Below are 15,180 nucleotides of genomic sequence, written 5' to 3'. Positions count from 1 at the left end.
GCTGCCGGTCGGCGACGCGATGGCGGCGAAGGGCGGCATCGGGCAGAGCACGGGCGGCGCTGGGAGGCGGAAGGAGGCGCGGGGCGCGGCCCGGGAGGCGGCGTGAGGTGGCGGCGGCAGCTTCGTCCGGCCGGACCGGACATGTCCGACGCGGCGGATGTGCGGGGAGCTAGGGTTAGGGTGCGAATGACCCGGGATTTTCGGGGAAGATACCTTTTTATAGGTAGGAGGAGCTAGGAAGCTCTAAATGGAGTGCAGTTTTCGGCCACGCGATCGTGATCGAACGCTCTAGATGATGGAGAGAGTTTTGGTGGGTTTTGGGCCAAATTGGAGGGGTGTTGGGCTGCAACACACACGAGGCCTTTTCGGTCCCTCAGTTAACCGTTGGAGCATCAAACGAAGTCCAAATGGTACGAAACTTGACAGGCGGTCTACCGGTAGTAAACCAAGGCCGCTTGGCAAGTCTCGGTCCAATCCGGAAATGTTTAATCCCCACACACGCAAGAAAGGTAGAAATGACCACCGGAGGAGAACGGAGCGCCGGAATGCAAAACGGACAACGGGGAAAATGCTCGGATGCATGAGACGAACATGTATGCAAATGAAATGCACATGATGAAATGATATACAATGCATGACACACAAGCAATGACAATGCAACAACAGCGAATAACTGGACGACACCTGGCACACGGTCACGGGGCGTCACAACACTCCACCACTACGAGAGGATCTCGTCCCGAGATCTAGAATGGCACCGGAGGGAAAACGGAAGAGAAAGAGAAGAGGTAAAACTAAGTTGCTCCTTTGACAAACGAGTGAAACCAAAGAACCTTGAAAAGGTTAAGCCATTTCGAGAAAAGAATACAACGGAGATGAACGAAGTTGAAAACACCCCGTTAGGAAAGAGGAACAAGGAAGAACAAATTCGGACAGCACTCCAGTTGAAACGGAAGTCAAAAACTTGATAAAATGAAAAGAACTTGAGCAAAAGGGCACAACACTCCGGTTAGATGGATAAGCACAGGAAAGAACATGATCTTAGATGAAACGAGATGATGGTTGAAGAAAACAACATCGCAATGCCTCTGGATTAAAAGTAAGAATGGAATGGGATGAACGAAGGAAAACAAGATCTCGAGGTAGCACGCTTACAACAAATGCTAGAACGGAGTTGTTGGGAAATCAACAACGAAAAGAACAGGCTTGATATGGTCTTATGGAATACAGCTCAAAATATGAGGTGACAACCTGCCACTCATGGGAAAAGAATTGGATTGATAAGAACAAGGAGATGAGAAAAATATTTCCACCGGGAGGATAAAGAAGATCTTGGGTCCTTTATAAGCGCCATGGATAGCAACAAACCTTAGGGAAGGCTTTAGGTGGAATATAACCCAATATAACTCAATTGACGAGATTGATGGATTTAAAATGTCTCATCCTTGACAACATGTGAATCATGAAACATGAACTCAATTATCAAGAATGACATAATACCACCTCAATTGACACGGTAGAAAGAATTGAACTCCGGATTGCAAGATGAAGAATGCTTGAACTCCACTGAAAAGAATGTAGATGAATGCTTCGAGAAGGAAATAAAACCTCGATGAACCATCATGTAGGACATCCCTGAGGAACCCCGGTAAACAAAATGATGATAAAAGCAAAAGAAGTTGAAAACACAGGGTGAAACCTTGTAATGATTTAGATGAATCTCCGTGGTGATATAATTGAAAGAGGTTGGAACTCCGGGAAAATAAAAGATGAAACAATTGAAACCAAGAATTTTGATGAGGCTCCGGAATAAGGAATTGAATATACTCGATGAAACAAGAATAAGAATTACATTATGCTTATCCTTCACCAATTAAATTGATGACAATCAACAGATTTGACATATTACTTATTCTTGTAGAAAAGATTAAGAGAGATATAACATAAACTTGGGAAGGTCTTCGACGAACCATCGGTAGGATTTGGAAAACAACGAATGAGTTGACATGATAACCATGGAATAGAATCTTGAGCAAATCACCGTAAGAATTGAAAATGATTGAAGTAGGGGTGAATTCCTGGTAAGAATTAGCAAATGAACGAAGATACTTGAGAGGATTTAGATACATGAGAATGAAGAGATCACGAGCCGATTAAAGATCACTTGAACAAAGCACCGGTAAAATTGGGGAATGATAACTGACAGCTGAGAATGAATACACCTTAATTGATGGACTCCGGATAATCAAACTGAGAAGACTCTTGAATTGCTCCGGATAGGTGAAAAGAATTCTCACGATCAAAACAATTACGAGAGGATGGCAACAAGCTAGAATGACGAGTCTTAAAGAGACAAGAACAAGATTGGGAGAAAAAAAATCTTCTTCGATCTTCACATGATGAGAAACACCACTAAATTGTTGAGATACTCCGGGATGAAAAATGGAAGGTTGAGCCAATGATGAAAAGAATTCGACAGATCTTGGAGAAAAGCATTTACTGATGATAAATCATTCTTACGTCAAACTCCGAAAAGAAATTTGAGGATAGCTCCGGGAAAATAAGAGGAGTCAGGTAAGATCCTAGAAAAAGACCTGTGGGTTATGGCCCACTCAAAAGAAACACCGTTGAATGATTCAAAAGAGAGGTTGCACCGGTTGAGTTAAGTGGCTTGAATACGATAGGACCCCGAAATAGCTTGAACGGATGCAAGGTGAAAACACAAATCTTCGAAATATCTTCAGCACTCCGGAACAAATGAATAGCGAAAGGTGAATGATAAAGAGGTGCACCGGTAAGAAAAGGTATTTGAAACGACGAAAGGATATGATCAACAAAGCATGACTTGAAACCACCGGAGATGAAAAGAATGAAGAATGACGAACTTGAAGCTCCGTTAATATCTTCATGAGAATCACCGGATAAGAACATTGAAGGAAAAGAATGGAGAGGCTTCACATCAATAAGATGGATACTCGATTAAGAAATCTGAGTCCTTAAAGAAACACAAGGGAGGGAGGGCGGGAAAAACAAAGGCAACTTGGAGATGGATGAAACAAACAACATTGAGAAGAACTGATAATTGATCTTGTGAATGTTGAAGTGATCGGATCCACTTGAAGAGAGACACACCGGTAGAAAAGGATTGACAAAAACAATCTTGATGAACATGAAGGATTTGTATTCACATCGGAGTATGAGAACACCGCTTAGGGAAGGTATGGAATCAACATTTGACTTCGAAGCAACTCGAATACCACAACTCAAAACAAAACAAATGATTGGCTTGCAGAATAAGCCGGAACAAACATATGATAGAGATTTCGTCCGAAGTTTTCATGGTGGGGCCTACACGGGCTCGATCGTACAGCACCATCATGTACAAGGCAGTGCACATGACATACGAAGCGTCCCCGAGTCGGCATATCCAAGGACTCTTTAAGACACAACGAGACCACTGTAGAACCAACCGTGAATAGGCGGACCACTAGACGTCGAACCCCAATTTTGTATCATACATTCATCGGAAAGATATCCTAAGAGCTACTTGAATTCCCACTTATAAACTCCCGAAATTTTCTGGTTATGCACTCAGGTGTTGGGGATACAGGGGAAGCATAATATCTCACCCAAACTAGCAAATCCTACATCCAGCTGTATCCATCCTTCAACACATAACCACGAAACCTTCGGAAATCATCTACCTCAACCTTCGAAAAGCATCCGTTATACGAGTTATGGCAATACTCTCGAACTCCCGCCCCAGTACTGGGTGGCGTCGAGGTTATCTCACCAACAACTACATAAAAGAGATTTTCAATGTCGGCGAACTAAACTCGGGTATTCCAGAACTGCAACGATAAAATTGTGATGACAACATGTAACACCCCGGATGTAACTTTCCAATTTGTACTCCAACTCTTGCCGTTTCCGGCGTTAAGTTATATTTTTTTCCTCGGGTTTGGGTCTTTGTCTCCGTGTGTTGTTATCGTTGTCATGCGTCTCATATCATGTCATCATGTGCATTGCATTTGCATACATGTTCGTCTCATGCATTCAAGCTTTTTCCCCGTTGTCCGTTTTGCATTCCGGCGTTTCGTTCTCCTCCGGTGGTCATTTCTAGCTTTCTTTCGTGTGTGGGGATTAAACATTTCCGGATTGGACCGAGACTTGCCAAGCGGCCTTGGTTTACTACCGGTAGACCGCCGGTCAAGTTTCGTATCATTTGGACTTCGTTTGATACTCCAACGGTTAACCGAGGGACCGAAAAGGCCTTGTGTGTGTTGCAGCCCAACACCCCTCCAATTTGGCCCAAAACCCACCAAAGTCTTATCCATCATCTAGAGCGTTCGATCACGATCGCGTGGCCGAAAACCGCACCTCATTTGGACTCTCCTAGCTCCCTGTATGCCTATTTAAAGACCCCTTCCCCGAAATCCGGATCTCCCTCTCCGAAACCCTAATTCCCAGATCCGCGCCGGCCGGACACGTCCGCCCCGGCCGGATGCGTCCGCCGCCGCCCCCTCGTCCAATCGCCGCCTGCCACGTCACCGCCACCAACCCGCCGCCGCCCGAGGCCCGCGGAGCCCACGTCGGGCCCCCGCCAGCCCGAGGCCGCCGCCGCCCGCGCCCTTCGCCCGCCGCCGTCGCCCTCCACTCCGGCGCCGCGCCGCCGCGGTCCGCCCTGCCGCCGCCGTCGTCACCTCGTCGCCCGGGCAGCCGCAGCCGCCGCCGACCCCGGCCGCCGCGCGCCGCCTCTCCTCCCGGGCCGCCCCGCCACCCCGCGACGCCGCTCGCCGTCCCGGCCGCCGCCTCTGCGCCACCTCGCCGCCCTCCGCCGGATCAGCCGCCGGTGAACAGTGCCTCGCCGGCCCCGCCTCGATTTCCGTGCCGGGTCAAACCCTAGATCCGGAGGGTGATTTTTTTCTCAGTCCCGAAAATTGCAGATCCAAGTGCCCCTGTTCATAGCTTCGTAACTTTGCATCCATAGCTCCGATTCATGCATATATCATATCAAAATGCTCATCTCAGAGAGTACATCATTTCATTCCATTGCATCATTTTCATTTGAGCTCATTTTGAGGCCCGAAATGCTGTTAGAAGAGGGCTACTTGGGATAATTGTCAGATCTGCTACTCCGTTTAGCTTTTTGTCATTTTTGCCATGATTAATGTGTGCATGCTATGCCCTGATGCTCTACATGTGTTTTGTTAAGGGTTTTGTCATCTTTCCAGAGGTGCAACCCATGTATTTTTGTGATGTGTGTGGTGGCTTGTGCAAGCTTGCAAAGGGGTGCACTTGCTAATTCTGTTTTCAGGGACTTAGTAATTTCACTAAGTCCTGGAGCTGTTTATCTAATGATGCCATATGTTCATGTTGTTTACTAGTGATCCGTGCCTCTTTTGAGGATGATCAGTAAGGATGTTTTATTAATATTGTAGTGCTCTATCCATCCATGTCTTTGTTTGCAATTATGGAGCACCCTAGCTTGAGTCAATCGAGCTCTACTTTTGCTACTTTGTGAATCTGGGCAGATTGTCAACTTGTTTGCAATTTTGCCGATGATGTTGTAGTTGATCCGTGCATGCTATGTTATTATTATTGCCATGTGTAGCTTTAATTTTGTGCCTTATTGATGGGTGTATGCTTGTCTTGCCATGACTTGCTCTGTAGTGAGTGCATCGAGCTCGTAAACATGCCTACTTGAGTTATATTTCAGCATGTGTCAGTTTTCACTAAGTCTGAAAACTGATTATGTTTTTGCTATGTTCACATGCTTGCAATTGTTTTTTCTGATCCCTTTTGGCTCAAGGTCACTAAGGGACTTTTGTTAAGCTCTTTGAGTAGCTCCATGCCATGCTTTACTTTGCCATGTTCAGATCCCGTAGCATGAAGTTTTGTTGCTCCAAAGAGGGCTACCTGATCTGAAATTCCAGACAAGTGTTAATTTCACTAAGTCTGAGATATGTTTGCCATATGCATTTTTGCCATGCTTGTTTGAACCTGTTAATGGATGAATTAGTCGTAGCTCAGTGCTAGACTTTTGTTAAGTATCTTGTGTGCATCCCTGCCATGTATTTTGTTGTCATGTTTGGGTGCTGTAGCATGTTCATCTCATTGCATTTAGATGGCTACTTGCTGTAAATCGCAGACCGGTGTCATTTTTGAATCGCTTGCCATTTCCAAACCGTAACTCCGATTACGGCGTTCTTTATATCGTTTTCAAGCGATTTCGTATCATCTTTCCAGTGGCACACTTGGATTTCCATGTTGAGGCCAGGTTCTTGCTTTTCCTATCATATCTTGCATTTTGCATCCCGCATCGCATCCCGCATAGCATATCATCATTGCATCATATTGCTTGATCCTTGCACGTGGTTGATTGTATCCTTGTTAGTTGTTTGTCTTGTTTGGGTAGAGCCGGGAGACGAGTTCGCTAACGAGGAGCCCGTTGAGTTTGCTTTCGAGGATCCAGTCAACTCTGACAACTGTGCAGGCAAGATGATCATACCCTCGAAATCACTACTATCTTCGCTATGCTAGTTTGCTCGCTCTTTTGCTATGCCAATGCTACAATGCCTACCATTTGCTTTCAAGCCTCCCATATTTCCATGTCAAACCTCTAACCCACCTTGTCCTAGCAAACCATTGATTGGCTATGTTACCGCTTTGCTCAGCCCCTCTTATAGCGTTGCTAGTTGCAGGTGAAGATTGAAGGTCGTTCCTTGTTGGAACATTTGTTTACTTGTTAGGATATCATTATATTGCCATGTTATATTAATGCATCTATATACTTGGTAAAGGGTGGAAGGCTCGGCCTCTCGCCTAGTGTTTTGTTCCACTCTTGCCGCCCTAGTTTCCGTCATATCGGTGTTATGCTCCCGAATTTTGTGTTCCTTACGCGGTTGGGTTATAATGGAAACCCCTTGATAGTTCGCCTTGATTAAAGCTTTTCCAGCAATGCCCAACATTGGTTTTACCATTTTCCACCTAGCCTTTTCTTTCCCTTGGGTTCTGCAGACTCAAGGGTCATCATTATTTTAACCCCCCCGGGCCAGTGCTCCTCTGAGTGTTGGTCCACCTGTCAGCTACCTGTGGCCACCAGGGGCAACTCTGGGCTGGCCTACCCGTACCTAGGACAATCTGAGTGTGCCCTGAGAAAGAGATATGCGCAGCTCCTATCGGGATTTGTCGGCACATTCGGGCGGTGTTGCTGGTCTTGTTTTAACCTGTCGAAGTGTCTTGAGTAACCGAGATACCGAGTCTGATCGGAACATCTTGGGAGGAGGTCTATTCCTTCGTTGACCGTGAGAGCTTGTCGTGGGCTAAGTTAGGACTCCCCTGCAGGGATTGAACTTTCGAAAGCCGTGCCCGCGGTTATGGGCAGATGGGAATTTGTTAATGTCCGGTTGTAGATAACTTGAACCTTAACTTAATTAAAATGAATCAACTGAGTGTGTTACCGTGATGGCCTCTTCTCGGCGGAGTCCGAGAAGTGGACACGGTTTTGGGGTAATGTTTGCGCAGGTTGTCCTCTAGTTTCTCGCTCGTGCTTTGCCTCCTCTTCTCGCTCTCTTTTGCGTATAAGCTAGCCACCATACTTGCTAGTCGCTTGCTGCAGCTCCACTCATATTTTTACCCTGTCATACCTTTAAGCTTAAATAGTCTTGATCGCGAGGGTGCGAGATTGCTGCGTCCCTGTGGCTCACAGATTACTATTACACCAGATGCAGGGCCTGATGATTTCGCTCCAGCAGACGCGTATGAGCTCAAGTGGGAGTTCGACGAAGACTCTCAATGTTACTATGTTTCCTTTCCCGATGATCAGTAGTGGTGCCCAGTTGGGGGTGATTGGGACTGTGTCGCATGTTGGGTTATCTTGTATTTTGGCGCCGTAGTCGGGCCATGAGTGTTTGGATGATGTAATGTTATTTATGTACTTAATTGACGTGGCGAGTGTAAGCCAACTATTGTTATCTCCCCTTTATTATTTATATTACATGGGATGTTGTGAAGATTGCCTAACTTGCGACATATGCCTTCAATGCGATTATGTCTCTAAGTCGTGCCTTGACACGTGGGAGCTATAGTTTCATCGAGGGTGTTACACAACACCTCGGTGCTCAACTCCCCGGGACACTTCCACAAAACCCCTGACAGGAGGCACCAAGACAATGTTCTCGTCACAAAACCATCGGAACGATTCTAAGATACCCGCGTGATCCTAAATTGTTTTTTGTGAAATTTGAGAAGAGAAGAGTCAAAACTCTACGTTAGGATGCCTTACCAGAGCGATGAGGGGACTGGGGAGTAAAAAGAATTCCTAAACTCTCCGATATAAAATTCCTAAATGACTCAAAACATTTTCCTAGACACAACTCGGCTGCTAAAAACGATCAAGCAATGGGGCTCCTAAGGTCGGGGAAGGCTCTGATACCAACTTGTAACACCCTCGATGCGGCTATATTTCCCACGTGTCGAAGCACGACTTAGAGGCATAACCACATTGAAAGCAATGTCACAAGTGAGGTAATCTTCGCAAACAACCCATGTAATACAATAAGGGAAAAGGGATACATAGTTGGCTTACAATCGCTACTTCACACAATTACATGAATAAAGCATTACATCAAACAGATACAATCAAGGTCCAACTACGGAACCAAAATAAAAGAAGAAACCCCAAATGCGACAAAGGTCCCCGATCGACCCCAAATGGGCTCCACTACTGATCAGCTAGAACGAAACAACACAAAGGACAAGATCTTCATTGAGCTCCTCCTGAGCGTGGTTGCGTCATCTGCACGGACTCATCGGCACCTGCAAGCTGGTTTTGGAAGTATCTGTGAGTCACAGGGACTCAGCAATCTCGCACCCTCGCGATCAAGACTATTTAAGCTTATGGGTAAGGTAAAAGGTATGAGGTGGAGCTGCAGCAAGCGACTAGCATATATGGTGGCTAACATATTCGAAAAAGAGAGCGAGAAGAGAAGGCAAAGCACAATCGAGAAACTATGATCAAGAAGTGATCCTAGAACAACCTACGTCAAGCATAACTCCAACACCGTGTTCACTTCCCGGACTCCGCCGGAAAGAGACCATCACGGTTACACATGCGGTTGATGCATTTTAATTAAGGTCAACTTCAGGTTTTCTACAACCGGACATTAACAAATTCCCATCTGCCCATAACCACGGGCACGGCTTTCGAAAGTTCAAATCCCTGCAGGGGTGTCCCAACTTAGCCCATGAAAAGCTCTCACGGTCAACGAAGCAATAGACCTTCTCCCGAGACGTTCCGATCAGACTCAGTATCCCGGTTCTTCAAGACACTTCGACAAGTTAAAACAAATCCAGCAACACCAAACGAATGTGCCGACAAATCCCGATAGGAGCTGCACATATCTCGTTCTCAGGGCACACTCAGATGAGCTCTCCATACAACTAAAACCAAACCTCAAGTTTCCCCGAGGGGGCGCTGCACAGGACTCTAGTTTGGACCAACACTCAGAGGAGCACTGGCCCGGGGGGGGGGGGTAAAATAAAGATGACCCTCAGGAGCGCGACTCCCAAGGGGAAAGAAAAGGCTAGGTGGCAAATGGTAAAACCAATGTTGGGCATTGCTGGAGGAGTTTTATTCAAGGCGAACTGTCAAGGGGTTCCCATTATAGCCCAACCGCGTAAGGGACGCAAAATCCGGGAACATAACACCGATATGATGGAAACTAGGGCGGCAAGAGTGGAACAAAACACCAGGCATAAGGCCGAGCCTTCCATCCTTTACCAAGTATATAGATGCATTAATTAAATAAGATATAATGTGACATCCCAACAAGTAAACATGTTCCAACAAGGAACAACATCTCCATGTTCCAACAAGGAACAGACTTCAATCTTCACCTGCAACTAATAACGCTATAAGAGGGGCTGAGCAAAGCGGTAACATAGCCAAACAATGGTTTGCTAGGACAAGGTGGGTTGGAGGCTTGGTTCAACAATATAGGAGGCATGATAATCAAGTGGTAGGTATCGCAGCATAGGCATAGCAAAAGAGCGATCAACTAAGCAAGCAAAGATAGAAGTGATTTCGAGGGTATGGTCATCTTGCCTGAAATCCCGCAAGGAAGAAGAACGAGTCCATGAAGAAGACAAACGGACGTAGACGAATGGGTCCTCACAAACGCGACGTAACCGGAACCAACCCGAAGAAGCAAACACCGGAAAGAAGCACACAACATAGTAAACAACCAACACATGGACATGGTATGATATGCGGGATGCGGTATGCGATGCATATGCAAGATTTGACAAGGAATGCATGAATCTGGCCTCAACATGGAAATCCAAGTGTGCCACTGGAAAGATGAGATGAAATCGCTTGAAAACGATATGAAGAACGCCGGAATCGGAGTTACGGTTTGGAAATGGCAAGCAATTCAAATATGACCACGTTCTGGGATTTACAGCAAGTAGCCATCTAAATGCAACAAGATGAACATGCTACAGCACTAAAACATGGCAACAAAATACATGGCAGGGATTCATTCATGATGCTTGACAAAAGAGGAACACTGAGCTGCGGCCAATTCATCCATTAACAGGTTCAAACAAGCATGGCAAAAATGCATTTGACAAACAGATTTCAGACTTAGTGAAATCAACACTTGTCTGGAATTTCAGATCAGGTAGCACACTTTGGATTAAGAAAACTATATGCTACAGGACTTGAACATGGCAAAGTAAAGCAGGGCATGGAGCTACTCAAAGAGATTAACAAAAGTCCCTTAGTGACCTTGAGCCAAAAGGGATCAGAAAATACAATTGCAAGCATGTGAACATGGCAAAAACATAATCAGACTCTCAGACTTAGTGAAAAACTGGAGCATGCAAAACAGATATCAAGTAGGCATGTTTACGAGCTCGATGCACTCACTACAGAGCAAGTCATGACAAACTAAGCATACACCCATCAAGAATACACAAAATGCAAGCTAGACATGGCAAGAACAATAACATAGCATGCACGGATCAACTACAACATCATCGGCAAAATCGCTAACAAGTAGACAATCTGCCCAGATTCACGAAATGACAAAAGTAGAGCTCGATTGACTCAAGCTAGGGTACTCCATAATTGCAAACAAAGACATGGATGGATAGAGCACTACAATATTAATAAAACATCCTTACTGATCATCCTCAAAAGAGGTACGGATCACTAGGAAACAACATGAACATATGGCATAATGAGATAAACAACCCAAGGACTTAGTGGAAATGCTAAGTCCCTGAAATCAGCATTACCAAGTGCCTCACTTTGCAAGCTTATGCTAGTCACCACACACATCACAAAAATACATGGGTTGCACCTCTCGAAAGATGACAAAACCCTTAAGAAAACATATGTAGAGCTCAGGGGCATATCATGCACAGAATAATCATGGCAAAAATGACAAATAGCTAAATGGAGCAGCAGATCTGACAATTATCTCAAGTAGCACTCTTCTAACAGCATTACAGGCATCAAGATGAACTTAAATTAAAATGATGCAATGAGATGAAATGATGTGCTCTCTGATGCGAACATTTTGATATGCTATATGCGCAAAACGGAGTTACAGGTGCAAAGTTGTGACATGAAGAAGATTGGAAAATGCTTAGGGTTTGGAGGGGAAAAGTCAACCGCGAGAAAAATGGATCTCAGATCTGGCGGGCGCAGACTTCGAGGTTCGCCGGAGGGGAGGTCACCAGAGATGCGCCGGAGCTTCGAGGGACCGGAGGAGAGGCCGGGATGGCCGGATCCGGCGACGCTGCGGCGAGGCGGCGCTTGGACGCGGAGGGGGCGGCGCTGGCGCGGCTGCCGGCGCCGGAGGTTGAGGCGGCGCGGCGGCGAGCACCTCCGGCCGGCGCGGGCGGCGCGGCTGCCGGTCGGCGACGCGATGGCGGTGAAGGGCGGCATCGGGCAGAGCGCGGGCGGCGCTGGGAGGCGGAAGGAGGCGCGGGGCGCGGCCCGGGAGGCGGCGCGGGAGGGCCGGCCTCGGGCCCGTGCGAGCCGCGGCGGCGCCGGGCGCCGAGTGCCACATGGCGGCACGCTATTGGCGCGGGGCGGTGGCGGCAGCTTCGTCCGGCCGGACCGGACGTGTCCGACGCGGCGGATGTGCGGGGAGCTAGGGTTAGGGTGCGAATGACCCGGGATTTTCGGGGAAGATACCTTTTTATAGGTAGGAGGAGCTAGGAAGCTCCAAATGGAGTGCGGTTTTCGGCCACGCGATCGTGATCGAACGCTCTAGATGATGGAGAGAGTTTTGGTGAGTTTTGGGCCAAACTGGAGGGGTGTTGGGCTGCAACACACACGAGGCCTTTTCGGTCCCTCGGTTAACCGTTGGAGCATCAAACGAAGTCCAAATGGTACGAAACTTGACAGGCGGTCTAACGGTAGTAAACCAAGGCCGCTTGGCAAGTCTCGGTCCAATCCGGAAATATTTAATCCCCCCACACACAAGAAAGGTAGAAATGACCACCGGAGGAGAACGGAGTGCCGGAATGCAAAACGGACAACGGGGAAAATGCTCGGATGCATGAGACAAACATGTATGCAAATGAAATGCACATGATGACATGATATGCAATGCATGACACGCAAGCAATGACAACGCAACAACAACGAATAACTGGACGACACCTCGCACATCGGTCACGGGGCGTCACATACGCCAACGGCGGGTTGTTGCTGCCCTTGAGGTGCGTCAGCACACCCTCGAGTGTGCGGCCGAGGACGCCCCACCACAGGTGGCGTCCCTCGTTGTTCTTCAGGTCGCCGACCACCGGCGCGCTGTTGGTGGATGCCAGCCATTGCTGCTGACGGCGCTCGAAGTACGCCGCCCAAGCCGCGTGGTTGTCGGCGGCGTACTGGGGGAGGGCGAGCTGGGCGTCAGTGAGGGAGGTGTGCACGACCTCCACCTCGTCGGCGAAGTAGGAGGGACGCGCCACGACGTTGGGAAACGGAGGAATGGGCACTCCCCAGTTGCTGAGCCTCCACCCCGTCGGCCCGGCACGCATGTCCGGCGGCACTGGGATGTTCGCCTGGAACAGGAGACATGACTCCTATTCGCGGAGTGTGCGGCGGCCAAAGCCGTTGGCCGTCGCCTCATCTTCGGGGAAACGCTCGGCCATCGGGAGAGGGGGATGGAGAGGGAGGGCTCAGCGGCGGCGCTCGGGAGAGGTAGAACTCGGCGGCTAAGGCAGGGCTGGTGTGGCCAGAGGCGAGCGAGGCCACCAGCTTATATAGCCGCGTCGCGCCCGTGTGTAAGCGTGCGAGGGAGGGGAGGCGTCGGCATGCTGTCCCGTGACGCGCCGCCCATGAGCAATCAATGGCAAGGCTGACCGGCGGCAGCCTTGTCATTGATTCCCCGCGGGAAACCGAGGCGTTGGGGGGAGACGATGTGCGGTGTCGTTGACGCGGCTGGCCCGTGGCTCTTTCGCACCAAAACCGCTCACCCCGGCACCCCGGGGCGCCCCCCAGCGCGCCGGGTACGACCTGGGTCCGCCGACGCTGATTTCGGCCCAGGCCGGCGAAAATCGGACTCCTGGGGGCGCGACTGGGCCGTTTTTTCGGCGCCGGCGCGAAAAGGTCGCCTAAGGAGGCCTTTCTGGGAGCGCGCTGGAGATGCTCTTAGCCCGCACGGAGCGGTTTTGCGTGCTTCAGTGGACGCGGGAGATTCTGGCGCGTGGCAAAAAATCGCGCGCGCGCGAAAAAGTGTCCAGTGCGCGTCATCCGACGCGCTCTATAAAACGCGTGCGCCCGAGACGGCCAACCACACACTCGAGCGCCCCGGAACAAAAGCCCTAGAACAAACACTAGCAGTAATATCAACTATCTAAAAGGAAATACAAGTGCGCACGATCTAAATCGTGAGATTAACGACTTTCAGAAAGAAGGGTGGGGAGAGAGGGGGTTACAGAGGGTTTCAGAGTTTCAAAGATGCTTACCGTAGACAGGGGGGTGGGTCTCCCTCCGCGCGGCGACGAGGCACCATGGTTCAGCTTGCTTTGTCGGCGAACCCGCGGGCCGCCGTCGCTCCGTCGGCGGTGACGAAACCCTAGCCGATCACCTCCCATGATCGCCTCCCCTTTCTTTCCTTAGCCTTGGAGACGGTGATATGAATTCTGGAGAGAAGCCGAGCCATCCCGAATGGGCAGGGGGAAATATGCAAAACCGCGCCGTGGTCGCGCGCTTTTTTTGAGGAAAGTGGTCACTCACTTCTTTATGAAATGGACGACGTGTCATGTACAGATGGCGGGTCAAACAGTTTTTGGGTCAAATACGTCCACGTGTGCAAAATACGAGCCAAAATGGTACGAGTTACCATACGCTGACCCGGTTCAGCGAGTCCAGTGACCGTAAATTTATGTTCTGTGAATACAGTGACCATACTGAACCCTAGAGACAAGTTCAGTTACCGTAGATGTAATTTTCTCACCAAAATAGGGAGCGTGGGTGTGTGACATTTCCTTCCGAGAAACTAGAGGCAGTGGAACCATATGATTCTTTTGATGATACTTCAATTAACAACTTTGATTCGTAACATGAGTTTAGTAAAAAAACGTAACATAAGTAATTCTTGTATTTGACGGACGTTTTTTCGTCGTCGTTAGGCGGGGAGGACTGCAAATCTTCATTGGTTACAGTGGTTTTTGTCCTAGTAAGTCTAGGGTTTGCTCATCTGAAACAATGATGAATAGACGGTGACGATACGATAGAGAAGCTACTATTTGCTTTAATGAAATTCAGATATGCAATGTCATTTCGGTGTCTCTTTAAAATGATAAGTAGTTATATTCATATAAATAGAAGAATGGAAGGGGTATCTAGATGCAGGAAAACGTTTTCTGTGAGGACGGACGAGCAAACGAAGGGACGTTTCAGGCCTTCTATGGATGGATAACAAACAGAGAACAAGGGCATGTTTGGTAGCCTTCTCGCTGCAGCCTGGCCCGTAGAGCCTGGCTCAACGAAGCCTGATTAAGGGTATACAGGCAAAAAACCAATATATGCACCTAGTTTGGTAGCCTGCATACCCTTTAGCCTGCATGGGGTGTAACGAAAAGTAGTCTGTTTGGTTGCCAGCTTGTTTAGGCGCAAACACAAGGCATAGTGTTTGGTTCCATGCAACACCTATT

Source organism: Triticum dicoccoides, chromosome 6A (genome assembly GCF_002162155.2).
Source record: "Triticum dicoccoides isolate Atlit2015 ecotype Zavitan chromosome 6A, WEW_v2.0, whole genome shotgun sequence".
Taxonomy (NCBI): domain Eukaryota; kingdom Viridiplantae; phylum Streptophyta; class Magnoliopsida; order Poales; family Poaceae; genus Triticum; species Triticum dicoccoides.
This window is presented reverse-complemented; position numbering follows the sequence as displayed.